Source organism: Orbicella faveolata, unplaced genomic scaffold, assembly GCF_042242905.1.
Source record: "Orbicella faveolata isolate gen_17 unplaced genomic scaffold, um_ofav_v1 contig_50, whole genome shotgun sequence".
In the NCBI taxonomy this organism is placed as follows: Eukaryota; Metazoa; Cnidaria; class Anthozoa; order Scleractinia; family Merulinidae; genus Orbicella; species Orbicella faveolata.
In genome coordinates, this window is record NW_028301581.1 from 1,004,449 (window position 1) to 1,031,977 (window position 27,529).

The window sequence follows — 27,529 nt, forward strand, 5'->3', positions numbered from 1 at the left end:
ATTTTTTTTAAACACAAAATGCATCCAAATTGTGGTCGAAGACTAAAAGAAGAAACAAAGAAAACATGTCTTAGCAACAATGGACTCATCATGCCCTGTAGGGTACAGGGCATTGTGAAGACTGGTCATCATTTTCATCTGAGTTGCAGTCTTTTTGTGGCCTTTGCCCTGGCCATGTGGCATTGCATTTAGCTTGGAGAAGTTTCTCTGATTAGCTCTTGCAACCTTCCTTCCTCAGCAACATCAGAGAGAGAACTTCCCCAGATTTCGGCGTGGGCGAGGATTGGTGCTTGTAAGCTGATCAGAGCTCAACGTTGTGACTGCTGGGGTCACCAATGCAACCCAATTTTTTCACTGGCAACTACCTTTCCATGCTTTTTGCTGACTGAAATACTTTTGCTGGTGACTAAAATTAATATGAAAACTAAGGGGCCAGCTGGCCCCAAGGTTTTTTCCTGAAAGTTGAGCCCTGCTGAAAGTATCAATCAGTCATCTTTCATGTTTTTAAGAGAAAAGTTGTTGGCAGCTGCTGTCATTTTGTGTAGCATACGGTGTTGATCCATTGCCTTAGTGGTAATAAGTTGGCAAGGCTTTTACAATAAGGCGAGAGATCTTTCCTTTCTAGTTTGCAGCCTTTCTTTTGCAATAACTGGTAGCACACTACAGACAACTCTTGCCTTGCAGACCCCCTGCTATTATGGACAGCCTGATGTTACTGATAGAGGCTCTATATGAAAAACCATAATTTAGATGTCAAAATTGGCAAAATAGAATATAACTACATCTGCACTTAGTTAAGTCGGTAAAAATCCTGTGATATCACACCAACTGTAAAAATCTCAGAAAAAAAATATAATAGGATATTAAAACTGAAACATTAAAGCTAATATTAAAACTAATACAATGGACTACAAACTACTAAGTGTTAGAATAAAAATAGCATTTATTATTAAATCTTAATAATAAATCTTAATCACTTTGTGAAACAGACGGTGTCGTATGGCATTAATGAATGAAAATTAATCTGTCAATTTTCTGACACTGTCTGGCAGAGAGTTGAATGATGGAGCAGCCATTGATTTATGGCTATTATCCTATCCCTATTGCAAAATTGTGAACACTTCATATGATCCCACACTGATTCTTTTAATGTTTCTCAATCGTTACGAGGGACACCTTGAATGTATTGAGTGATTTGTCATTGTTCTGTTGTCTTGGAGTGTTTACTACTGGTAGTTTGTACACTATTTTGACCTATACTACATATATTACAATTTTTTGCTTAAAAGCACAAAGCAGTATGTGCACTGCATGTGGGTTTATATGACTTGTATTGAGTCATTTTCATCTCACCCCTCTACTGCAGGCAGCCCTGCTATAACGGCAACAAATGACGATCTCAAGGATGTGCACTATAACAAGAGTCAACTGTATTGGTGTCCACTTCTATGGTGAATTTGATAGAGGGATGGTAGTTGTTGAGGGTTTCAAGGAAAGTTACTGCTGAACTTGAACCAGTTGTTAGTGAAGTGGTTTTTCTAAGGTAATAAGTCTGATGTCAGAATCTGTGAATTGGGTGATGGTTGGGAGCCTCATTTCTCGATAAATTTTATGGTTTAGCTTTCTGTGTAATAGTTAAAACAGGGGTGCCACACCATGTCAGGAAATGGTCAGGAAAAAATTCTTCTAAGGTCAATGAATTTTTTGTTAATTTAGGGAAAATTGGCATTTTGAAGAAGAGTCAAGGAAAATATTCAGCACGACTGGTTTAATACCTGTAAAAGCTGGAGAAGATTTTGGGTCACTGTTATCTCAACTTTGTTTTTTCCTTAATAAAGAAGGAAAATCTGTTGAAAATTTTAAGTTTAATGAAAGGGTAGAAATGAATGAAGCCACTGCTATCTGCTATGTGACATTTATCTGACAGCATTGCAAATCTTACTTTGGGAACATTTGTGGTGATAAGGAAAGCACTGGTATTGAGGAAAGAGTTCCCTAATTTGGATATGTTATTAATATTCCTGAAACTGTGATCAATACGATGTCTTGTAACTACTGAGGATTTAATGATAATAATAAAAAAATAATAATAAACTGATATTTTAAAAGGAGGCCTCCAATCACCTAAAGGTGGTTTCCAGGAGGGTCCTCTAAAAAATACAAGTCTAAAATATACATTAAAATTAATGTCTAAAATACAGAAGTAATAAAAAATAAAAACGTGAGACTAAAACTAAGGTTTTAAACTAGAACTAGGATTAAAAATCTACTTCCAACTAAGGTTAAAATGATTAACCAAGGAACAAGGTAAGACTGAATGGCAGTCAGTGAGGAGAATTACAAAAATATCAGTTATGACACTGGACAAGATAAAAATGAAGGACAATCAGTATAGAGAATTCCAATATCGGTTCTGACACTGGACGAGATAAAACTAAATGACAATCTGTATGGAGAATTGCAATATTTATTCTCACACTTGACAAGATAAAACTGAGCGACAATCAGCATGAAGAATTACAACAATTCTTTTGACAACGGACAAGATAAAACTGAACGGCAGTCAGTGTGGAGAAGTACAACATCAGTTCTGAGACTGGACAACACAAAACTGAATGGCACTAAGTAGAGAGAATTACAACAATCTCAGTTCTGACACTGGACGAGATAAAATTGAATGACAATTTGGATGGTGAATTCAACGATATTAGTTCTGATACTGGACAAGATAAAACTGAACGACAACCTGTATGGAGAATTGCAATATTTATTCTCACACTTGACAAGATAAAACTGGAGGACAATCAGTATGAAGAATTACAACAATTCTTCTGAACACAGACAAGATAAAACTGAATGGCAGTCAGTGTGGAGAAGTACAACATTATCAGTTCTGACACTGGACAACATAAAACTGAATGACAATCAACATGGAGAATTACAACAACATCAGTTCTCACACCGGACAATATCAGTTCTGACACTGGATAAAAAATGAATGACTATCGGTATGGAGAATTACAACAATATGAGTTCTGACAATGGACAAGATAAAACTGAACAACACAATCAGTATGGAGAATTACAACGATATCAGTTCTCACTCTGGACAAGACAAAACTAAAGGACAATCAGTATGGAAAATTGCAATATCAACTCTGACACTGAACAAGATAAAAATGAATGAGAATCAGTAGGGAGAATTACAACAATATCAGTTCTGACACTGGACAAGATAAAAACAAAGGGCAATCAGTATAAAGAATTGCAATATTAATTCTGACTCTCGACAACATAGACCTGAATGACAATCAGTATGAAGAATTACAACATTATCAGTTCTGACAATAGACAAGATAAAAATGAAGGATGAGTATGGAAAATTGCAATATTAATTCTGACACTGGACAAGACAGAACAGAACAACAATCAGTGTGGAGAATTACAACAATATCAGTTCTGACACTGGACAAGATAAAACTTTACGACAATCAGTATGGAAAAATACAACAATAGTTCTCATAACAGACAAGAGAAAACTGAACGGCAGTCATTGTGGAGAATTAGAACAATATGATTTCTGACAACGAGCACGATAAAATTGAACGGTAGTCAGTACGGAGAATTACAACAATATTAGTTCTGACAATGGACAAGACAAAAATGAAGGATAATGAGTATGGAGAATTGGAATATTAATTCTGACACTGGAGAAGATAGAACTGAACAACAATCAGTATGGAAAATTACAACAAAAGTTCTGACAACGGACAAGATAAAACTGAACGGCAGTCAGTACGGAGAATTACAACATTATCAGTTCTGACTTGGCACAAGATAAAACTGAACTGGAGTCAATGTGGAGAATTACAACTATATCAGTTCTGACACTGGACAAGATAAAAATGAAGGACAATCAGTATGGTGAATTTCAACAATATCAGCTCTGACACTGCAAAAGATAAAACTGGATAAAAATCAGTATGGAGAATTATAACAATATCAGTTCTGACACTGAACAAGATAAAACTGAGTGGCAGTCAGTGTGAAAAATTAGAACAATGTCAGTTCTGACACTGGACAAAATACAAAATGAATGACAATCGGTATATACCTCTTACTAACCGAGTTTGAGGGCCGTACCATAAGTTACGGACCGAGTTTTTTCCCCTTTAATTTATGGCTCAAGGGCAAAGCACGCAGGCCATAAATCGAAGGGGAAAAAAACAAGGATCCGTAACTTACAGTACAGACCGAGAAAACGAGGTTAGTAAGATATTAATTATATCTCTATTGTGTGTATGACAGGCTCAGGAATGATTTCTATTTGAGCGGAATGCCTTCAAATTTCTGATGCACCTCAAAATCAAAACGAGTCAATTTGAAATTGTTTTTAAGTTGTTAGCATGCTTTAATACACAATTTAGAGTAAAAAAAGTCTCAAATGTTTACTTGCTATAAAAGTTAGGAACACTTGGCGATAAATCACAAAACAGTTTTCCAACAAAACCAGCTTTAAATTTTAGTGTGCCGTACAGGAGAGTACGGCCTGATAAATTGACCAATCACAGCACGTGCACTAACTAAGAGATATAAGAAAGTTAATTACAGCACTATCAGTTCCAACTTAGACAACATAAAACTGAACAACTATCAGTATGGAGAATTACAGCGATAGCAGTTCTGACACTGATTAAAATAAAACTGAACGGGAGACAGTATGGAGAATTACAACAATATCAGTTCTGACACTGGACAAGTTAAAACTGAACGACATGCAGTATGAAGAATTACATGAATAGTTCTGACAATGGACAAGATAAAACTAAATGGCAGTCAGTATAGAGAATTACAACAATATCAGTTCTGACACTGCAAAAGATAAAACTGAATGACAATCAATATGGAGAATTGAACAATATCAATTCTGACATTAAAGAAGATAAAAGTAAACGGCAGTCAGTGTGGAGAATTACATCAATATCAGTTTTGCCATTGGACAAGATAAAAATAAATGACAATCAGCATGGTGAATTACAACAATATCACATCTGACTCTGCAAAAGAAAAAACTGAATGACAATCAGTATGGAGAATTAAACAATATCAGTTTTGACACTGAACAAGATAAAGAGAAACGGCAGTCAGTGTGGAGAATTACATCAATATGAGTTTTTGACACTGGACAAGAAAAAATGAAATGGCAGTCAGTGTGGCGAATTACAACAATATCAGTTCTGACACTGGACAAGATAAGATTAAATGACAATCAGTATGGTGAATTACATCAATATCAGTTCTGATACTGGACAAGATAAAACTGAACGGCAACCTATATCGAGAACTGCAATATTAATTCTGACACTTGACAAGATAAAACTGAAATACAAGCAGTATGGAGAATTACAACAATCATTCTGACAACGGACAAGAGAAATCTGAAGGGCAGTCAGTGTGGAGAATTACAACAATATCAGTTCTGACACTGAACAAGATAAAAATGAACGGCAGTCAGTGTGGAGGATTACAACAATATTAGTTCTGACACGGCACAAAATGAAAATGAATCATAATCAGTAGAGAGAATTACAGCAATATCAGTTCTGACACCAGACAACATAAAAGTGAACGATAATCAACATGGAGAATTACAACAATATCAGTTCTGACACTGGACAAGATAAAAAAGGAGGGCAGTCACTATGGAGAATAGCAATACCAGTTCTGACACTGGACAAGATAAAAATGACTGACAATCGGTATGAAGAATTAGAACAATATCAGTGTTGGCAATGGGCAGGGTAAAACTGAGCGACAGTCAGGATGGAGAATTACAACAATATCAGTTTTGACACTGGACAAGATAAAACTGAATGACGATCAGTATGGAAAATTACTACAATACCAGCTCTGACACTGGACAAGATAAAACTAAATGACAATTACTATGGAGAATTAAAACAATCGTTCTGGTGATGGACAAGATAAAACTCAACCGCAGTCAGCGTGGAGAATTAGAACAATATTAGTTCTGACAGAGGACAAGATGAAACCGAACAGGAGTTAGTGTAGAGAATTACAACAACATCATTTCTGATACTGGACAAGATAAAAATGAATGACAATCAGTTTGGTGAATTACAAGAATATCAGTTCTGATACTGCACAAGATAAAACTGAACGACAATCTCTATGGAGAATTGCAATATCAATTCTGACACTTTACAAGATAAAACTAAACGACAATCAGTATGGAGAATTTAAAAAAATAGTTCTGACAACGGAGAAAATAAAACTGAACGGCAGTCAGTATGGAGAATTACAGCAAAATCAGTTCTGACACTGGACAAGATAAAACTGAATGACAATCAGTATGAAGAATTACAACAATATCAGTTCTGACACTAAGCAAGATAAAACTGAACGACAGTCAGTGTGGAGAATTACAACAATATCAGTTCTGACACTGGACAAGATAAAGCTGAACAGCAATCAGTATGGAGAATTGCAATATCAATTGTGACACTGGACAAGATAATACTGAACGACAGTCAGTATGGAGAATTGCAACAATAGTTCTGAAAACGGAGAAAATAAAACTGAATGGCATTCAGTATGGACAATTACAACAATATTAGTTCTGACACTGCAAAAGGCAAAACTTAACGGCAGTTAGTGTGGAGAATTACAACAATGTCAGTACTGACACTAAAGAAGATAAAACTGAATGGCAGTCAATGTGAAGAATTAGAACAATATCAGTTCTGACACCGGACAAGATAAAAATGAGTGACATTCAGTGTGGTAAATTACAACAATATCAGTTCTGATACTGGACAAGATAAAACTGAACGACAAACTGTATGGAGAATTGCAATATCAATTTTGACACTGGACAAGATGAAACTGAACGACAATCAGTATGGAGAATTACAACAATAGTTCTGACAATGGACAAGAGAAATTTGAATGGCAGTCAGTATGGAGAATTACAAAAATAGTTCTGAAAAGGACAAGATAAAATTACACGGCAGTCAGTATGGAGAATTACAACAATAGTTCTGACAACGGACAAGATAAAACTGAACAGCAGTCAGTATGGACAATTACAACAATAGTTCTATTAACGGAAAAGATAAAACTGAGCGGTAGTCAGTATGGAGAATTACAACAACATCAGTTTTGACACTGCACAAAATAAAACTAAATGAGAGTCAGTGTGGAGAATTGAAACAATATCAGTTTGGACACTGGACAAGATAATCTGTAAGGAGAATTACAACAATATCAGTTCTGACACTGGACAAAATAAAACTTAACCAGTATCAGTATGGAGAATTACAACAATATCAGTTCTGACACAGGACAAGATAAAACTGAACGACAACCGTAGGGAGAATTACAACAATATCAATTTTGACTCTGGACAAGATAAAACTAAATGAGAGTCAGTGTGGAGAATTGAAACAATATCAGTTTGGACACTGGACAAGATAATCTGTAAGGAGAATGACAACAATATCAGTTCTGACACTGGACAAAATAAAACTTAACCAGTATCAGTATGGAGAATTACAACAATATCAGTTCTGACACAGGACAAGATAAAACTGAACGACAACCGTAGGGAGAATTACAACAATATCAATTTTGACTCTGGACAAGATAAAACTAAATGAGAGTCAGTGTGGAGAATTAAAACAATATCAGTTTGGACACTGGACAAGATAATCTGTAAGGAGAATTACAACAATATCAGTTCTGACACTGGACAAAATAAAACTTAACCAGTATCAGTATGGAGAATTACAACAATATCAGTTCTGACACAGGACAAGATAAAACTGAACGACAACCGTAGGGAGAATTACAACAATATCAATTTTGACTCTGGACAAGATAAAACTGAACGACAGGTAAAATGGAGAATTACATCAATAGTTCTGACAATGGACAAGATAAGACTGAATGGCAGTCGGTGTGGAGAATTACAACAATATCAGTTCTGACAACGGACACGATAAAACTGAGCGGTGGTCAGTATAGATCATTACAACCACATCAGTTCTGACACTGCAAAAGATAAAACTGAATGACAGTCAGTTTGGAGAATTAAACAATACCAGTTCTGACACTGAACAAGATAAAACTGAATGGCAGTCAGTGTGGAAAATTACATCATTATCAGTTCTGACAGTAGACAAGATAAGAAGTGACAATCAGCATGGTAAATTACAACATTTTCAGATCTGACACTGCAAAAAATAAAACTGAATGACAATTCGTAATGAGAATTACAACAATATCAGTTGTGGCACTGAAAAAGATCACACTGAAGGGCAGTCAGTGTGTAGAATTATAACAATATCAGTTCTGACACTAAACAAGATAAAACTGAACAGCAGTCAGGGTGGAGAGTTACAACCACATTAGTTCTGAAAATGGGCAAGATAAAACTGAACGACAATCAACATGGAAAATTACAACAATATCAGTTCTGACACTGGACAAGATAGAAATGAATGACAATCGGTATGGAGAATTACAACAATAACAGTTCTGAAAATGGACAAGATAAAACTGAACGACAATCAGTATGCAGAATTGCAATGATATCAGTTTTGACACTGGACAAGTTAAAACTCAACGACAATCAGTATGGAGAATTGCAATAACAATTCTGACTGGACAAGATAGAAATGAATGAGAATGAGAAGGGAGAATTACAACAATATCATTTTTGACACTGACCAAGATAAAACTGAAGGACAATCAGTATGGAATATTGCAATATTAATTTTGACTCTGGACAACATAGAACTGAACGACAATCAGTATGGAGAATTACAACAATATCAGTTCTGACAATGGACAAGATAAAACTGAACGACAATCATTATGGAGAATTACAACAATATCAGTTCTGACAATGGACAAGATAAAACTGAACGACAATCATTATGGAGAATTACAACAATATCAGTTCTGACACTGGACAAGATAAAACTGAACAGTAATCAGTATGGAGAATTGCAATATCAGTTCTGCCAACGGACAAGATAAAACTGAACGACATTCAGTATGGAGATTTACTATTTAAGTTCTGACACTGGGCAAGATAAAACTGAATGACAATTAATGTGGAGAATTACTATCTTAGTTCTGAAATGAGCAAGATGGAGCTGAATGAACATCAGTATTGAGAATTAATATTGCAGTTTAGTTGACACTGAACAAGATAAAAATGAATGACATTCCATATGCATGGTGAATTAATCCTTAGGTTCTGGCCCTGGCTAGAGCAGGAATTGTTTGTAATAATCTGTTGATCGATTACCGAGATGCTGTTTCGCATTGTAAATGACCTTTTATTGAAAAAAAAAAACGAATACTCGAGGTGATGGCAAGACTTGGCTAAATGCAGCTTAATAGTAGTGTTCATGAGAAGTATTGAGTATTTTGGCCTGTTATTGACATTGCTCCTTTTGTTTTCCTCTTCGTAGATATGGATGTGTTTCCAGCTTTTTTTTAGATAATATTACCATCCTCTGTTTGCTTTGGAATGTTTTAGGAATAAAAATTAATTTGTGTTTGCTGTACATTGTGGTATTTCTTTTCTGTTACCTTTGCAGCCGTGTCACTGAAAACATTATTTTACGGCTGTAATGATATTTTTGTTATTTTTATAATGATAAGCCATGTATACATCCTGCATAGCAGGTGTAAACGGGGAGGGAATAGGGGGTATCCTTTTATGGGGCGCCGTTTGTAAATTTATTATTTAGACCGAATTTATGCCATTTTCCCCTTATTTATAAATAATTGGAAACGCCACAAAATTTGTTTATAAATAAGACACAAGAACTTGTCCGTTGATATGTAAATAATTATTTTAGGTACGTTCTGATTTATAAATAATCTTTTACCATAGAGTTATTATATATAAATAATAAACTAAACAACTTCAATTATTTATAAATCAGGTCATCTCTAAAATAGTTATTTACATATCATAAAGTTTGTAAATCCCATTATTTATAAATAAATTACTTCGCCGGGGATGTAAATTCATTATTTAGAAATAATAAATTTCACCTCACCGAGTGTAAATTTATTATTTATAAATAATGAACTTCACTGAGTGTGTAAATTTATTATTTATAAATAATGAACTTCACTGAGTGTGTAAATTCATTATTTAGAAATAATGAATTTCTCCTCGCCGAGTGTAAATTTATTGTTTATAAATAGTGAACTTCATTGAGTGTGTAAATTCATTATTTAGAAATAATGAAGTTTCATTTCGCCGACTGTAAATTTATTATTTAGAAATAATGAATTTAACCGTGTGTGTAAATTCATTATTTAGAAATTAATTATTTAGAAATAATGAAGTTTCATCTCGCCGAATGTAAATTTATTACTTAGCTCTTATTAACCGAGCTGGAGGTCTGTATGGGAGAATCTTGACCGAGGTCGTGAGTACAGACCGAACACAGTGAGGTCTGTACACACGACCGAGGTCAAGATTCTCCCATACAGACCGACTTAGCTCGGTTAATAAGATGTTTATTATATGGCAAAGAAGAAAACTTTAATTCGTTTAATGTAACTGGTTTGCCGACAGTTTGCTTGCGAACGGCGATAAGCTTAACTTAAACCTGCCGAAATTTGCTCGTTCTCTTTACTTGTTTGTTTTGTCATCAGGCTTTTTGGCAGTGCCATAAATGATTGAGAAGAAAATAAAAGAAAATGATGAACATTTTTGTATTTTAGTTTGCTACTTTGTCAACGCAAAATGAAACCGGTCTAGTTAGATGCCGGTCTAGATGGGAAAATCTAGACCGCGGTCAATATCGATTTCAGCCAATAATATTCGTGAATTCGGTAGTTCCTAGTGTTTGTGAGACGCAGCCATATAATAATTAGAAATAATGAACTTCACTGAGTATGTAAATTCATTAATTAGAAATAATAAAAGTATGAATGACTGACCCAGCGTCTCTTGCCCGATCGATTTCGGAGGCTTTTTCTCGCGCTATAAGTGAGACAGTTAATGCTGCCCTTGCTCAGGTACGTATGCAGCCTGAAATTCAGCAGTGGCGGATCTAGGGGAGGCCTCCCCCCCCTATTTTGGTTAATTGAGTTTAAGCGAGAATCACGCTTCAAATATCTATTATGTAGTTCTTATTCACTCAACAATTCGGCAGCTCACACTGCAACAGGAACAACGACAACGACAACAACTACTCAAAGGCCGAGGTAACAGGTAAATTTCAAGCCAAGAAATTGCTGCATGAAGAAAATGCAGAACTTTTAAAATCGGGAAATCGAATAATGTCTTTAGATGTTTAGATAATTCTTTGTAGCCTGTGAACAGGCTCACGTTGGAGCACAAACGCGCTCGGCGTAGCTGAGAGCGAGAAATCCACGGGCGAAGCCGCGAGAGGAGAAAGTCACTTTCTTGGCGTCTCTTTCCCGCCGATCGCTATTCCTCTTCGTCACTCGCGTGTTTGATTCAAACGTGAGCCCGCTCGCAGGTTAAATTCTTTGTGACCTTTGTGACCTTTGGACGGATAGCTGTGTGACACACTTTGTTTGGCTTGATGAAGTCACGGCTGGGCATGTCTATTCCAGGCAAGTCTAAAGATCGTACACGTGGAAAGCTAAATTCATTTACGTTTAAACCATTATTGAATTTCAATAGAAATCAGACCTTTCACTTAACACGCCAAGCGATTTTTATTTTCTTCATGCAGCAGTTTCTTTTCTTAAAATCTACCTGTTACCTCGGCCTTTGAGTAGTTGTTCCTGTTGCAGTGTGAGCTGCCGAATTGCTGAGTGAATAAGAACTCCATAATAGAGAGTTGAGGCGGGGGGTTGGGGGGGGAGGGAGAACGGGCTCCCCGGGCCTCTCCCCCAGATCCGCCAGTGCTGAATTTCAGGCTACATACCGCCGCCGTTACCTACTTGAGCAAGGGTAGCATTAACTGTCTCACTTATAGCGCGAGAAACAGCCTCCGAAATCGATCGGGCAAGAGACGCTGGGTCAGCCATTCATACTTTCATTATTTCTAAATAATGAATTTACATACTCAGTGAAGTTCATTATTTCTAAGTAACAAATTTACACTCGGCGAGATGAAACTTCATTATTTCTAAATAATGAATTTACACACATGGTTAAATTCATTATTTCTAAATAATAAATTTACAGTCGGCGAAATGAAACTTCATTATTTCTAAATAATGAATTTACACACTCAATGAAGTTCATTATTTATAAATAATAAATTAACACTTGGCGAGGAGAAATTCATTATTTCTAAATAATGAATTTACACACTCAGTGAAGTTCATTATTTATAAATAATAAATTTACACTCGGCGAGGTGAAATTTATTATTTCTAAATAATGAATTTACACTCCCGGTGAAGTAATTTATTTATAAATAATGGCATTTACAAACTTTATGATATGTAAATAACTATTTTAGAGATGACCTGATATATAAATAATTGAAGTTGTTTAGTTTATTATTTATATATAATAACTCTATGGTAAAAGATTATTTATAAATCAGAACGTACCTAAAATAATTATTTACATATCAACGGACAAGTTCTTGTGTCTTATTTATAAACAAATTTTGTGGCGTTTCCAATTATTTATAAATAAGGGGAAAATGGCATAAATTCGGTCTAAATAACAAATTTACAAACGGCGCCCCATATCCTTTCGCACGCAACGCTTATGCAGCGCTTTCTCTTGTGTCACTTGTATTTTCTTTGTATATACCAAGTGAATACAAGTGGGATATTCCAATGTATACCAAGAGAAAACGTTACATAACTAGTTTATATTTCATCACTAAGTTAGTTCAGAGGGTTAAGAACTCAGATTAACCAATCAAATTGCTTCATTGCTGGCACAGTATTCCCTAAGTATTGGACCGGGCACTGTCCAGAATGATCCTCCACGATCACTGTTAAAGATTTTCGTTAGTGTTATGGCGTTTCTGAAAGAGCTTGCTTTGATCACACGAAACACTCGTTTTGTTTTCTTTCCAACTCTTTTTCCCTTCTGTTTTGTTTAACATCAGGCGCGAGTATGCGACTAGTCGGCTTTCAATCAGAATTGCGCGTTTGAAGTTTGCAATGTTTCTCCAGTTTGTGATCGTGGCATTTTTCTGAACATTTTCAGTTGCGTAATAAATCCCTTATTAACGAAGCTTGCAATTCTTGTTGTCTAATTACTTGTAGAAATTTATGGACGTCCGGCCCATTAAATCCCAGGCATTCTGGATAAAAGTCAAAGTAAATTTATGGCCACACATTGTTTAAAGAGTTGGGTTTGCTTGACAGTATCACATCTGACAACGTCTCAGATGTTGAGCCTTGTTAGTGAGCTTGCATACAACATATCCAGTCATAAAAAGAGCCCTTAACCATTTTTCACCGTGATTATAGACCTCGCCCCCAATCAGTTTTGTAATGAATTTCAAACATTTCTTCTGGTTATTTATGGAAAAAAAACTCAACAACTCAACAATCAACCAATCAACCAACTTTGGGTCGATTTCCAAACACTTGGGCGATATTTCCCAGCCCTAAAGACTCTAAACAAATTCGAGAAGACTTTGGTTTTCAATAAAATGGCCAGAAGAAAAAGTTTTGAACGCTTACTTATGAGCAGTCTGGCCGAAATAATAACTCCCTTAGTGACTATGACCAGAAGGTCGCCGCGACCGGGCTACGCGCAACGCGATTTTGACCAACTTTTAGTCGATTTCCTCTGGTCGATTTTTCTTCTGGTCAAAATCACGCTGCGCGTAGCCCGGTCTAGTCATAGTCACTAAGTGAGTTATTATTTTGGCCAGACTGCTGATAAATAAGCGTCCAAAAATTTTTCGTCTGGCAATTGTCCTGAAAACCAATGTCTTCTCATATTAGTTTAGACTCCTTAGGGCTGGGAAATATCGCCCAAGTCCCTGGTAATCGACCCAAAGTTGGTATAAATCGCGCTGCGCGTAGCTCGGTTTCAGCGACTTTCTGGTCATCGTCACTAAGTGTGTTAATATTTCGGCCAGACTGCTCATAAGTAAGCGTTCAAAACACCTTTTCTCGCCATTTCACTGAAAACCAAGGTCTTCTGGAATTAGTTTCGAGTCCCTAGGACTGGAAAATATCGCCCAAGTTCCTGGATATCGACCCAAACTTGGTATAAATCGCGCTGCGCGTAGCCCGGTCCCGGCGACTTTCTAGTCATAGTCATTAAGTAAGTTAATATTTTGGCCAGACTGTCCATAAGTAAAACTGCAAAAATATTTTTCTGGTCATTTCACTAGAATCCAAAGTCTTCTCGAATTAGTTTAGAGTCCCTAGCGCTGGGAAATATCGCCCAAGTTGTTGGAAATCCACCCAAAGTTGGTCAAGATCGCGCTGCCGGTAGCCCAATCTCGGCGACTTTCTAGTCATAGTTGCTAGGTGAGTTAATATTTTTGCTAGACTGCTACTAAGTAAGTGGTCAAAAATTCTTATCTGCCCATTTCTCTAGAAAACAAGGTCTTACTAAAACTAGTTTAAAGTCCTTAGTGCTGGGAAATATCACCCAAGTTCCTCTAAATTGACCCAAAGTTGGTCAAAATAGCGCTGCGCGTAGCCCGCTCTCGGCGACTTTCCAGTCATAGTCAGTAAGTGAGCTAATATCTCGGCCAGACTGCCCATAAGTAAGCGTTCAAAAATTTTCCTTCTGGCCATTTCACTGAAAACCAAAGTCTTCTCAAATTAGTTTAGAATCCCTAGGGCTGGGAAATATCGCCCAAGTTCCTGGAATTCCACCCAAAGTTGGTCAAAATTGTAAAACAATAAAAATGCAAGCAAGATATAAATTCCCAACCATATTTATTCGTTGTAATAATGGGTAAAAAGATAATGGTAATGTTTTAAGAAATAGGTGTTGGGTCATTCGAAATATAATATTGGAATATTTTAGGTGTTTGGGATACATTGACATTATGGACTTGCTCCTTGACTAGCTGATCAAATGTTGCCTTTCTTATCGTTGTTGTTGTATACGCAGGTGCTACGTTTCCTAGGAACTAGTTCTTCGTATGTGTAAATTACTTGACTGTTGTTACACTGGAAATAGTGCCATGTAATCTTACTATTTTGAATATAGTATCTACTTAAATAATTTGTTAGCTGATTCTTGTTAGACCTGTTAAAATACTTTGGTACATTTATGTTGAGGGCCATTAGGTTACCAGTTTTATTACTGTCAAATGCTACCCTAGTAAAAAAAAGTCTTACTACTACTACTACTACTACTACTACTTCTGCGAGCACCGTTGCTACACTACATGTTTTCGGGTCAGCTGCGTTGTTCAGCAACTCGTTTGTTTACTCGCGGGTGTCGATCGAGAAAACAAAATAAAAATTGAAATCTAGATTTTGGAAGCGCTCTTTTTGGAATTAGTCGCGTTAGAATCCTTAACTTATTTTTAGTCTCCTGTCCAATTTTTCAGAATTTTCAACAACAACTTTTATTAGAGATCCTGGCACTTTTCCTTGATTTTAATTTGTAAACTTATTCTTGATAATTGTTATATTGAACGTGCTGATTTATTTGGATCATACAGCCTATGCTTGATAGTGGAAATTCAGAAATGAAAAGATTTTTCACTAAGTGAACTCTGCGAAATCATGCTAGTAGAACACTGCGCATGTACTGAAATCAGCGTTAATTTTCGAATTAGACGAATTAGACAGCTGATTGACAGCACGGGTGTGATCCAGATAAAAGAGCGCGGGCCAAACCTACGCATCAGAGTTGTAGTAATCGCTGTAATCAGTCAAGAGTGGCAGTAGGGGAACGTTGTCAGTATTGTAATGAAGTCATCAATGGTGGAAATAAAAAGCGAGCTAACCAAACAAAGAGTGTTTAAGTGATCGGCTAATTTCCCCAAGGTCGCTTTAACAAGCTGGTGGAGTTCCAGTTTTGGTGCCCGACGGCCCGGATTTTGTGTCGAAAATCCGATCAGTGGATGACTAGACGTGGCTATGGCCGTAATGTTTTAACCGGACCACTCCGGTTACCAACTGCTCGACCGTGGATGTTGTAATTAACATCATCATCATATGTCTAAAGGGAACTGAGACAAAAAATAAACAGAACTGAACATTGAGGGTTAAGTTCCAAGAAGTAGAAGCCGACGCGTGCGTGTCTTTCTTTTACGGAGTTACTTGCAGAACTAAGAGAAACAGGACAAGCTGAGTCAAGCCAAGTCAAGCCAGCACAAACCAGGTCAAGCCAGGACAAGCCAGGAAATCAACCCGCCAGATGGAGCGTAAGGCCTACTGATGTTGCGTACTCATTATTCCTTTTTCGTAACCTTTTCTAGCACCCTATGTTAGTTTTAAATAATATATTTGTTAGTACTTACGTACTTGTGCTACTGTTCGTTGTGGTGATCCAATTCTGTTATCTTTTAGTTAAAAGTTTGCACCGACATTTAATTGGGATTGATAGGAATAGTAGTTGTTGCAATTTATGCCACCTAGGCCTAAAGCCTCTAAAAAGATCGTTACGCGTTCTCAAATACATCAGGCACAGCTGATTGAAACGCACAGAGAAAGTAATATTTGTGTTTGTCCTGTATCCGGTATCATGAATGCTGCCAAAAAGAAGAATTTAAAGCCTTCTTTACCTCTTTTCTGACGACAATAAAAGGCGATCTAGAAAAAGAAGCGCATACGACACGCACACAATTAGATTCTCTACAAAATAAGATTGACCAAAAAGCAACTAGTCATGATCACGGCTTGAAGCCAGAAATTTTTGATGGAAATCCTATAGCGGACGCGTCAGTATGGTTGGAGAATTTTCGTGGCATAGCCAAATGAAATAATTGGTCGGAGGAGTTGCAACCTAATGCTTTTTCACTCTATTTGCGGGGCATTGCGCACGCCTGCTTTGTCACATTAGCTGAGGAAACTACCAGCACTTTATCTGCTCTTTCTGATGCGTTTCGCGCACGTTTTGGCTCTGGCCCACAGGATTGGATTTTAAGTCAACAATTAAGTGCGCTCCAAACGAGCCCATCGACGATTACATTACTGATATTACGCGCCTATGCAAACGATTAAAATTGTCTGACGTAGAAACAGTGAGATATTTTATTGAGGGATTACAGGGCGACCTTCAAGCCTATGTGTCACTATAGGTAGGCCAAAGACGTTTCAGGAGGCCGAGTCTCAAGCGTATGAAGGACATCGTCAATCGCCGCCAGGCTGCTTCAGATACTCAATCTGTGTTAACGAAAATGCAAATCACGTTTACTAAATTCCTGGAGCAACCTTCAAGTACTTGAACAATGCGGTGATAGCCACCGCTGCGCCAGCTCCAGGTCCTTTAGCTGCTGAAAAGAAACTGGACGAATTGTCCAATCACATTAAAACACTCCAAAAACAACAACAGCGTCAGCAGCAGCACATAAACGCAACTTATGCTATGGCTGCTTATGATGATCAGCCTCCTGGGACATCGCGCCCTTTTCAACCTAGTAATTGGCAGGGACCAAACAGTCAACTAGACCAGTTACAGCGACGGTTAACATATTTAAAGAGTGTTTTAAGGCGGTATCAGAATCCGCGCCATTCCGCCAATCGCTCATATGACCGATCTTACAGAGGCTGGAATGATGAATATAGTAATGAATTCCGTATTCACCCCTTCTACAATCGACGTTCTATGTTAGCCATAGAGGAACCACCAAATTCCAACCAGGGAAACGCCTAAGGACTCTTGTTGGTACCCCAAGAGTCCGTTTTGGCAGAACAAAATTATTTAAATATTATAGACAAGGTTTTCGAAGAGCAACTAGAAACAACAATCAAGTTAGTTATAAGCCCAGAAATTGTTTTACCACTATAGATAGCAGATTCTCTCCAAGACATTCGGTTGCTCGACATAATGTTTCTACTTGTAAAACAGGTGTAAATAGTATTGATGATATTCGCACGGAATTGCCAATTGTAAATAGTCACAATCGCCTTGATGACAGTTTTTCTGACTCGCCTATTTCGGATATCGTGGTAATCCCGGGACACCCATATCCTACTAAAAATATCGTGTCTGAAACACAGTCTAGGGAATCTTTATGTCCGCTTTCTTCGACGACGAAAAATAGTAATCACAATGTAACTTTTGATAATACATGTTGAGAAAATTAAATACAGTTACCAAATTGAACCAGAGTTCTCAACATACGAGACGCAATAAAAGAAAGGTTAACAGAAATACACAAGTGAAAGTGCGCAAATATCATTTATCAGAAATTGAAAATAAAATGGAGACTGGCTATGTCCATATTAATATTACCAAGAGAATACCGCAAAATCAGACAGTTTTCTCACTCAGCGATGACGCCGCACAAGGTGTTAACAACATGTCAATTTGTCCCGATGGAAACATTAACGCTGGCGTTACCGTGATTATTGATAAACATCATAGTACCTACGTAGATGACCTAGAAAGGAAAGAATTACATCTCAAAGATGTTATCACCACAAACAGTGACGAAACCATAGGAAAACGGAAACGCATTGAAGAAGTTAAAAATAGATACAAGAAATCATAATATATCGTCAGTTAAATTAAAACCAATATTAAAACAGAAAAGAAGTTACCCAATTTTAAGAGAAGAGATTCACGAGAAAATATTTCACACAGAAATGGAAGACGCTCCAAAGGAAAATGAACAAAGCATTGTGAGTAAACAACCCTTGTAAACCCCTGATCAAGTTGTACAACAGGTTTTACCAAAATCTGACTTACGCAGTCAGACCACTTCAGGTATTTTCAGGACTAGGAATTTAGATTCGGAAGCCATACCCAATGTGCACACAAAGAAAACCGAAACTCTTTCGTATTCCCAGGAAATTACCACTGACTCTCGTCTCTTTGTCTTGCCCAGCCAAGCAAGCTGCCAAGAAGACTTAGTTCACGACAACGCGTGTGAAACACAGCAAATTTCCAGCTCCAAACATAATGAAACAAGCACAACAGTTGACTCAGCTAAAGATTTTTCTAAATTGCCAACTTACGAAGAAGCAGTAACCTTTCCTAGTTTAACAGAATATCTGACCAATACTCCTATGACGGAAGAAATAAGGAAAGTTTTGGATTTTGCAAGGCACAGCCCTCTAAAGGAAGCAATTGTTACTGTTTGTCAGGCCAATACACCTCCTTACAAATTCTTCATGCCAAAACAACGTAAACCACCCGATAAATCAGAAATTCCGTCTTGTATTACTAGAATGAGCCATTGACACGCTTTGGTTATTTATAACTACCAATCATTCACGAAAACAAAGAAACATAAACTAAACCAAAAAAAAAACACTGAAACAAACAAACAACAAACAATTTTGTTAAGTATTTCATGAAGTTACTAAGCGGGGTTTGACACGAATACTACTAAATTTTTGTCTGTTAACTCAGCAGTAAGAAACTCAACTAGGTTTAATCTTCTGTTTACACTTTATATTACAATTAAGATTTTACGTGAGCATTTTTGAACACTGTTATTCCTATCAACCCTTCGCTTATGTGATTTTCTTTTAATGCCGTATGTCTACATAATTTTTACTTGTAGGTTATACATTGTTCAGCTGTAGTGTTGAGTTCGTGAAGATGTATATATGTATATATATATGCCTCCATTTTTTTGTTATGGTATTGTCATGTTATCTTGCTTGCATTCTATTAACTCACTGTGAGCTAGGGACTAGCTCAATCTAAGGGTGGAGAATATGTAAAACAATAAAATGCAAACAAGATATCAATTCTTAACCACATTCAATCGTAACGAACAACTATTTATCGATATAACAAATAATTTCAAAAATAAACAATTCATGATATGGGTTGTTAAAAACGGTGAAAATATAAATGCCGAAATTGCAGGAATGCCTGGTACAATAACAACAACACGTTCTTTTCCTCAACCTACATCTTCAAAAATACATATCGAATGGGGTTCACAACAAACCTTTATGCAATTGGTGGAGATGCTTTTCACGCTATGGTAGCAGCAGAAAAAAAAGGTCGGGGACATATTTTGAATTGGATTAAATAATATCTAAACCATATATATGAAAGCATCAAAGACTGCTTTCAATTTCAATCATATCGATAACAATTTAACCGAAGCTGAGATATCAGAGTTGAAAGCTTTGTAGAAATACTATCATAATAGACATGTGTCCATTATACGACAAGTTTGAGGATAAGTTTAATAAATTGTTCACAAGTGAATAAGATTAATTATTTTACTCCAATAATATTCAACATCAGCAAAGTTTTTTGGACCTCGTTATTGGTATATTATCAGTCGGTAAATCCAAAAATTCGAAAATTTTTTTAGAATAAAATTAATGTTAATCATTCGTTTACGATCACCATTAATTTGTGGCATTATCCTGTCTATTTTTCGGAAAATATCATGTATTCTATTTTTATTGTGTACTGATAATTGCCATCCATTTTTACTAGTGATATCGTTTAACACATTGTCTAAATGATATTTTCTTTGTTAAACCGATTTCTTGACAATCTTGTACTTGTTTTCATGAAAATCAACGTACTCACTGGCTGTATCATAACCACTTACTGTACCACAATTGCGGCATACATTTGTACCCTTGTTATTTATCATGTCTTGTTTTTCACAACATGACACTATTTCAATTGTTGGCTGTTGTAATTCTTCATCGCAAAATGGACAATTGATGTAGTCCATTTTGATCATTTCTTCGTGGATAACATTTCCACAATTAAACTTATTTGTTTCACTCAATTCCATCACCAATAATATATCTTGTTTTCTCTCCATATGTTTTTAGTCTGAATCAGTTTCTTCGTAGTCTGATGGCAACCATTCTTCACCCGAAGGTTGAGAATCCCAAATTGAACTCTGACTTGATTGGCTTGATTGACTTAGTCTTTGGGTTTGACTTTGGCTTGATTGACTTGATTGACTCGATTGGCTCGATTGGCTTACACTTTGGCTTGATTGACTTGTGTCCCATGATTGACTCATATTAATAGAATGGATAAAATTATGTGCCAATATTGTATGAACAAGTATGAAGTATACTCATTTGTATCAAGTAAATTTTCGAATAAAAGGTTCTACTTTGTTTACAAAAAAGAATCATTTTGGAATAAACTGAACCGATTATTAAAGTAATATATATGGAAGTTACACGTTGGTTCTGTCCGTATTGTTTAGAATATTATTTGTTGGTGTATATAGTCCCACATAAACTAAATATGAAGCATCAAACGAATAAAGTAGAGTTTGAGAAGAGATATGATGAATAAGAACGATGCGTTTCTAAGGTCTTAGAAAAAATAGGGTGAATGTGTTTCTTACGCGTAAGAAATAAACTGAAAACGATTAAGGAAAGTCCAGTGGATTATGTGTTTCTTACGCGCAAGAAATAAAGTGAGAACAATTAGGGAAAGTCCAGTAGATTATGTGTTTCTTACGCGCAAGAAATAAAGTGAGAACGATTAGGGAAAGTCCAGTGGATTTTGTGTTTCTTACGCGCAAGAAATAAAGTGAGAACGATTAGCGAAAGTCCAGTGGATTATGTGTTTCCTACGCGCAAGAAATAAAGTGAGAACGATTAGCGAAAGTCCAGTGGATTATGTGTTTCTTACGCGCAAGAAATCAAGTGAGAACGATTAGGGAAAGTCCAGTGGATTTTGTGTTTCCTACGCGCAAGAAATAAAGTGAGAACGATTAGCGAAAGTCCAGTGGATTATGTGTTTCTTACGCCCAAGAAATAAAGTGAGAACGATTAGCGAAAGTCTAGTGGATTATGTGTTTCTTACGCACAAGAAATAAATTGAGAACGCTTAGGGAAAGTCCAGTGGATTATGTGTTTCTTACGCGCAAGAAATCAAGTGAGAACGATTAGGGAAAGTCCAGTGGAATATCTGTTTCTTACGAACAAGAAATAAAGTGAGAAAGATCAGGGAAAGTCTACTAGAGTATCTGTTTCTTACGCGTAAGAAATAAAGTGAGAACGATAACGGAAATTCTAGTGGATGATGTGTTTCTTACGCGCAAGAAATAAAGTGAGAACGATTAGGGAAAGTCCAGTGGATTATGTGTTTCCTACGCGCAAGAAATAAAGTGAGAACGATTAGGGAAATTCTAGTGGATGATGTGTTTCTTACGCGTAAAAAAAAAAGTGAGAACGATTAGGGAAATTCTAGTGGACGATGTGTTTCTTACGCGTAAGAAATAAAGTGAGAACGATTAGGGAAATTCTAGTGTATGATGTGTTTCTTACGCGTAAGAAATAAAGTGAGAACGATTAGGGAAAGTCCAGTGGATTTTGTGCTTCTTACGCGCAAGAAATAAAGTGAGAACGATTAGGGAAATTCTAGTGGATTATGTGTTTTTTACGCGCAAGAAATCAAGTGAGAACGATTAGGAAAAGTCCAGTGGATTATATGTTTCTTATGCGCAAGAAATAAAGTGAGAACGATTAGGGAAAGTCCAGTGGGTTTTGTGTTTCTTACGCGCAAGAAATAAAGTGAGAACGATTAGGGAAATTCTAGTGGATAATGTGTTTCTTACGCGTAAGAAATAAAGTGAAAACGATTAGGGAAATTCTAGTGGACGATGTGTTTCTTACGCGTAAGAAATAAAGTGAGCGATGAGGGAAATTCTAGTGGATGATGTGTTTCTTACGCGTAAGAAATAAAGTGAGAACGATTAGCGAAAGTCCAGTGGATTTTGTGTTTCTTACGCGCAAGAAATAACGTGAGCACGATTAGGGAAAGTCCAGTGCATTTTGTGTTTCTTACGCGCAAGAAATAAAGTGAGCACGATTAGGGAAAGTCCAGTGGATTTTGTCTTTCTTACGCCAAGGAAATAAATTGAGAACGATTAGGGAAAGTCCAGTGGATTATGTGTTTCCTACGCGCAAGAAATCAAGTGAGAACGATTAGCGAAAGTCCAGTGGATTATGTGTTTCTTACGCCCAAGAAATAAATTGAGAACGATTAGGGAAAGTCCAGTGGATTATGTGTTTCCTACGCGCAAGAAATCAAGTGAGAACGATTAGCGAAAGTCCAGTGGATTATGTGTTTCTTACGCCCAAGAAATAAATTGAGAACGATTAGGGAAAGTCCAGTGGATTATGTGTTTCCTACGCGCAAGAAATCAAGTGAGAACGATTAGCGAAAGTCCAGTGGTTTATGTGTTTCTTACGCGCAAGAAATAAAGTGAGAACGATTAGGGAAAGTCTAGTGGATAATGTGTTTCTCACGCGTAAGAAATAAAGTGAGAAAGATCAGGGAAAGTCTAGTGGACGATGTGTTTCTTACCCGTAAGAAATAAGGTGAGAACGATTAGGGAAATTCTAGTGGATTATGTGTTTCTTACGCGTAAGAAATAAAGTGAGAACGATGAGGGAAATTCTAGTAGATGATGTGTTTCTTACGCGTAAGAAATCAAGTGAGAACGATTAGGGAAAGTCCAGTGGATTTTGTGTTTCTTACGCGCAAGAAATCAAGTGAGAACGATTAGCGAAAGTCCAGTGGATTTTGTGTTTCTTACGCGCAAGAAATAAAGTGAGAACGATTAGCGAAAGTCCAGTGGATTTTGTGTTTCTTACGCGCAAGAAATAAAGTGAGAACGATTAGGGAAAGTCCAGTGGATTTTGTGTTTCTTACGCGCAAGAAATAAAGTGAGAACGATTAGGGAAAGTCCAGTGGATTATGTGTTTCTTACGCGCAAGAAATAAAGTGAGAACGATTAGGGAAAGTCCAGTGGATTTTGTGTTTCCTACGCGCAAGAAATAAAGTGAGAACGATTAGCGAAAGTCCAGTGGATTATGTGTTTCTTACGCCCAAGAAATAAAGTGAGAACGATTAGCGAAAGTCTAGTGGATTATGTGTTTCTTACGCACAAGAAATAAATTGAGAATGCTTAGGGAAAGTCCAGTGGATTATGTGTTTCTTACGCGCAAGAAATCAACTGAGAACGATTAGGGAAAGTCCAGTGGAATATCTGTTTCTTACGAACAAGAAATAAAGTGAGAAAGATCAGGGAAAGTCTACTAGAGTATGTGTTTCTTACGCGTAAGAAATAAAGTGAGAACGATAACGGAAATTCTAGTGGATGATGTGTTTCTTACGCGTAAGAAATAAAGTGAGAACGATTAGGGAAAGTCCAGTGGATTATGTGTTTCTTACGCGCAAGAAATAAAGTGAGAACGATTAGGGAAAGTCCAGTGGATTATGTGTTTCCTACGCGCAAGAAATAAAGTGAGAACGATTAGGGAAATTCTAGTGGATGATGTGTTTCTTACGCGTAAAAAATAAAGTGAGAACGATTAGGGAAATTCTAGTGGACGATGTGTTTCTTACGCGTAAGAAATAAAGTGAGAACGATTAGGGAAATTCTAGTGGATGATGTGTTTCTTACGCGTAAGAAATAAAGTGAGAACGATTAGGGAAAGTCCAGTGGATTTTGTGCTTCTTACGCGCAAGAAATAAAGTGAGAACGATTAGCGAAAGTCCAGTGGATTATGTGTTTTTTACGCGCAAGAAATCAAGTGAGAACGATTAGGAAAAGTCCAGTGGATTATGTGTTTCTTACGCGCAAGAAATCAAGTGAGAACGATTAGGGAAAGTCCAGTGGGTTTTGTGTTTCTTACGCGCAAGAAATAAAGTGAGAACGATTAGGGAAATTCTAGTGGATAATGTGTTTCTTACGCTTAAGAAATAAAGTGAGAAACATCAGGGAAAGCCTAGTGGAGGATGTGTTTCTTACGCGTAAGAAATAAAGTGAAAACGATTAGGGAAATTCTAGTGGAGGATGTGTTTCTTACGCGTAAGAAATAAAGTGAGCGATGAGGGAAATTCTAGTGGATGATGTGTTTCTTACGCGTAAGAAATAAAGTGAGAACGATTAGCGAAAGTCCAGTGGATTTTGTGTTTCTTACGCGCAAGAAATAACGTGAGCACGATTAGGGAAAGTCCAGTGCATTTTGTGTTTCTTACGCGCAAGAAATAAAGTGAGCACGATTAGGGAAAGTCCAGTGGATTTTGTCTTTCTTACGCCAAGGAAATAAATTGAGAACGATTAGGGAAAGTCCAGTGGATTATGTGTTTCCTACGCGCAAGAAATCAAGTGAGAACGATTAGCGAAAGTCCAGTGGATTATGTGTTTCTTACGCCCAAGAAATAAATTGAGAACGATTAGGGAAAGTCCAGTGCATTTTGTGTTTCTTACGCGCAAGAAATAAAGTGAGCACGATTAGGGAAAGTCCAGTGGATTTTGTCTTTCTTACGCCAAGGAAATAAATTGAGAACGATTAGGGAAAGTCCAGTGGATTATGTGTTTCCTACGCGCAAGAAATCAAGTGAGAACGATTAGCGAAAGTCCAGTGGATTATGTGTTTCTTACGCCCAAGAAATAAATTGAGAACGATTAGGGAAAGTCCAGTGGATTTTGTGTTTCTTACGCGCAAGAAATCAAGTGAGAACGATTAGCGAAAGTCCAGTGGATTTTGTGTTTCTTACGCGCAAGAAATAAAGTGAGAACGATTAGCGAAAGTCCAGTGGATTTTGTGTTTCTTACGCGCAAGAAATAAAGTGAGAACGATTAGGGAAAGTCCAGTGGATTTTGTGTTTCTTACGCGCAAGAAATAAAGTGAGAACGATTAGGGAAAGTCCAGTGGATTATGTGTTTCTTACGCGCAAGAAATAAAGTGAGAACGATTAGGGAAAGTCCAGTGGATTTTGTGTTTCCTACGCGCAAGAAATAAAGTGAGAACGATTAGCGAAAGTCCAGTGGATTATGTGTTTCTTACGCCCAAGAAATAAAGTGAGAACGATTAGCGAAAGTCTAGTGGATTATGTGTTTCTTACGCACAAGAAATAAATTGAGAATGCTTAGGGAAAGTCCAGTGGATTATGTGTTTCTTACGCGCAAGAAATCAACTGAGAACGATTAGCGAAAGTCCAGTTGTTTATGTGTTTCTTACGCGCAAGAAATAAAGTGAGAACGATTAGGGAAAGTCAGTTGGATTATGTGTTTCTTACGCACAAGAAATAAAGTGAGAACGATTAGGGAAAGTCCAGTGGATTATGCGTTTCTTACGCGCAAGAAATAAAGTGAGAACGATTAGGGAAAGTCCAGTGGATTTTGTGTTTCTTACGCGCAAGAAATAAAGTGAGAACGATTAGGGAAATTCTAGTGGATGACGTGTTTCTTACGCGTAAGAAATAAAGTGAGAAAGATCAGGGAAAGCCTAGTGGAGGATGTGTTTCTTACGCGTAAGAAATCAAGTGAGAACGATTAGGGAAATTCTAGTGGATGATGTGTTTCTTACGCGTAAGAAATAAAGTGAGAACGATAACGGAAATTCTAGTGGATGATGTGTTTCTTCCGCGCAAGAAATAAAGTGAGAACGATTAGGGAAAGTCCAGTGGATTATGTGTTTCCTACGCAAAAGAAATAAAGTGAGAACGATTAGGGAAATTCTAGTGGACGATGTGTTTCTTACGCGTAAGAAATAAAGTGAGAACGATTAGGGAAATTCTAGTGGATGATGTGTTTCTTACGCGTAAGAAATAAAGTGAGAACGATTAGGGAAAGTCCAGTGGATTTTGTGCTTCTTACGCGCAAGAAATAAAGTGAGAACGATTAGCGAAAGTCCAGTGGATTCTGTGTTTCTTACGCGCAAGAAATCAAGTGAGAACGATTAGGAAAAGTCCAGTGCATTCTGTGTTTCTTACGCGCAAGAAATAAAGTGAGAACGATTAGGGAAAGTCCAGTGGATTTTGTGTTTCTTACGCGCAAGAAATAAAGTGAGAACGATTAGGGAAATTCTAGTGGATGATGTGTTTCTTACGCGTAAGAAATCAAGTGAGAACGATTAGCGAAAGTCCAGTGGATTTTGTGTTTCTTACGCGCAAGAAATAAAGTGAGCACGATTAGGGAAAGTCCAGTGCATTTTGTGTTTCTTACGCGCAAGAAATAAAGTGAGCACGATTAGGGAAAGTCCAGTGGATTTTGTCTTTCTTACGCGCAAGAAATAAAGTGAGAACGATTAGCGAAAGTCCAGTGGATTATGTGTTTCTTACGCCCAAGAAATAAAGTGAGAACGATTAGGGAAAGTCCAGTGGATTATGTGTTTCCTACGCGCAAGAAATAAAGTGAGAACGATTAGCGAAAGTCCAGTGGATTATGTGTTTCTTACGCGGAAGAAATAAAGTGAGAACGATTAGCGAAAGTCTAGTGGATTATGTGTTTCTTACGCACAAGAAATAAATTGAGAACGCTTAGGGAAAGTCCAGTGGATTATGTGTTTGTTACGCGCAAGAAATCAAGTGAGAACGATTAGGGAAAGTCCAGTGGATTTTGTGTTTCTTACGCGCAAGAAATAAAGTGAGAACGATTAGGGAAATTCTAGTGGATAATGTGTTTCTTACGCG

The 27,529-nt window shown here is 37.0% G+C and overlaps 1 long non-coding RNA gene and 1 pseudogene across 1 annotated transcript; both read left to right on the top strand.

Annotated features, from left to right (window-relative positions):
• LOC149095519 (uncharacterized) overlaps positions 1-27,529 on the top strand; it is a 111,951-nt pseudogene that overhangs the window by 42,213 nt on the left and 42,209 nt on the right.
• LOC149095522 (uncharacterized) lies at positions 1,183-9,599 on the top strand. The gene is made up of 2 exons (XR_016204836.1): positions 1,183-1,543; positions 9,504-9,599. It is a non-coding gene; the product is annotated as an uncharacterized LOC149095522 (long non-coding RNA).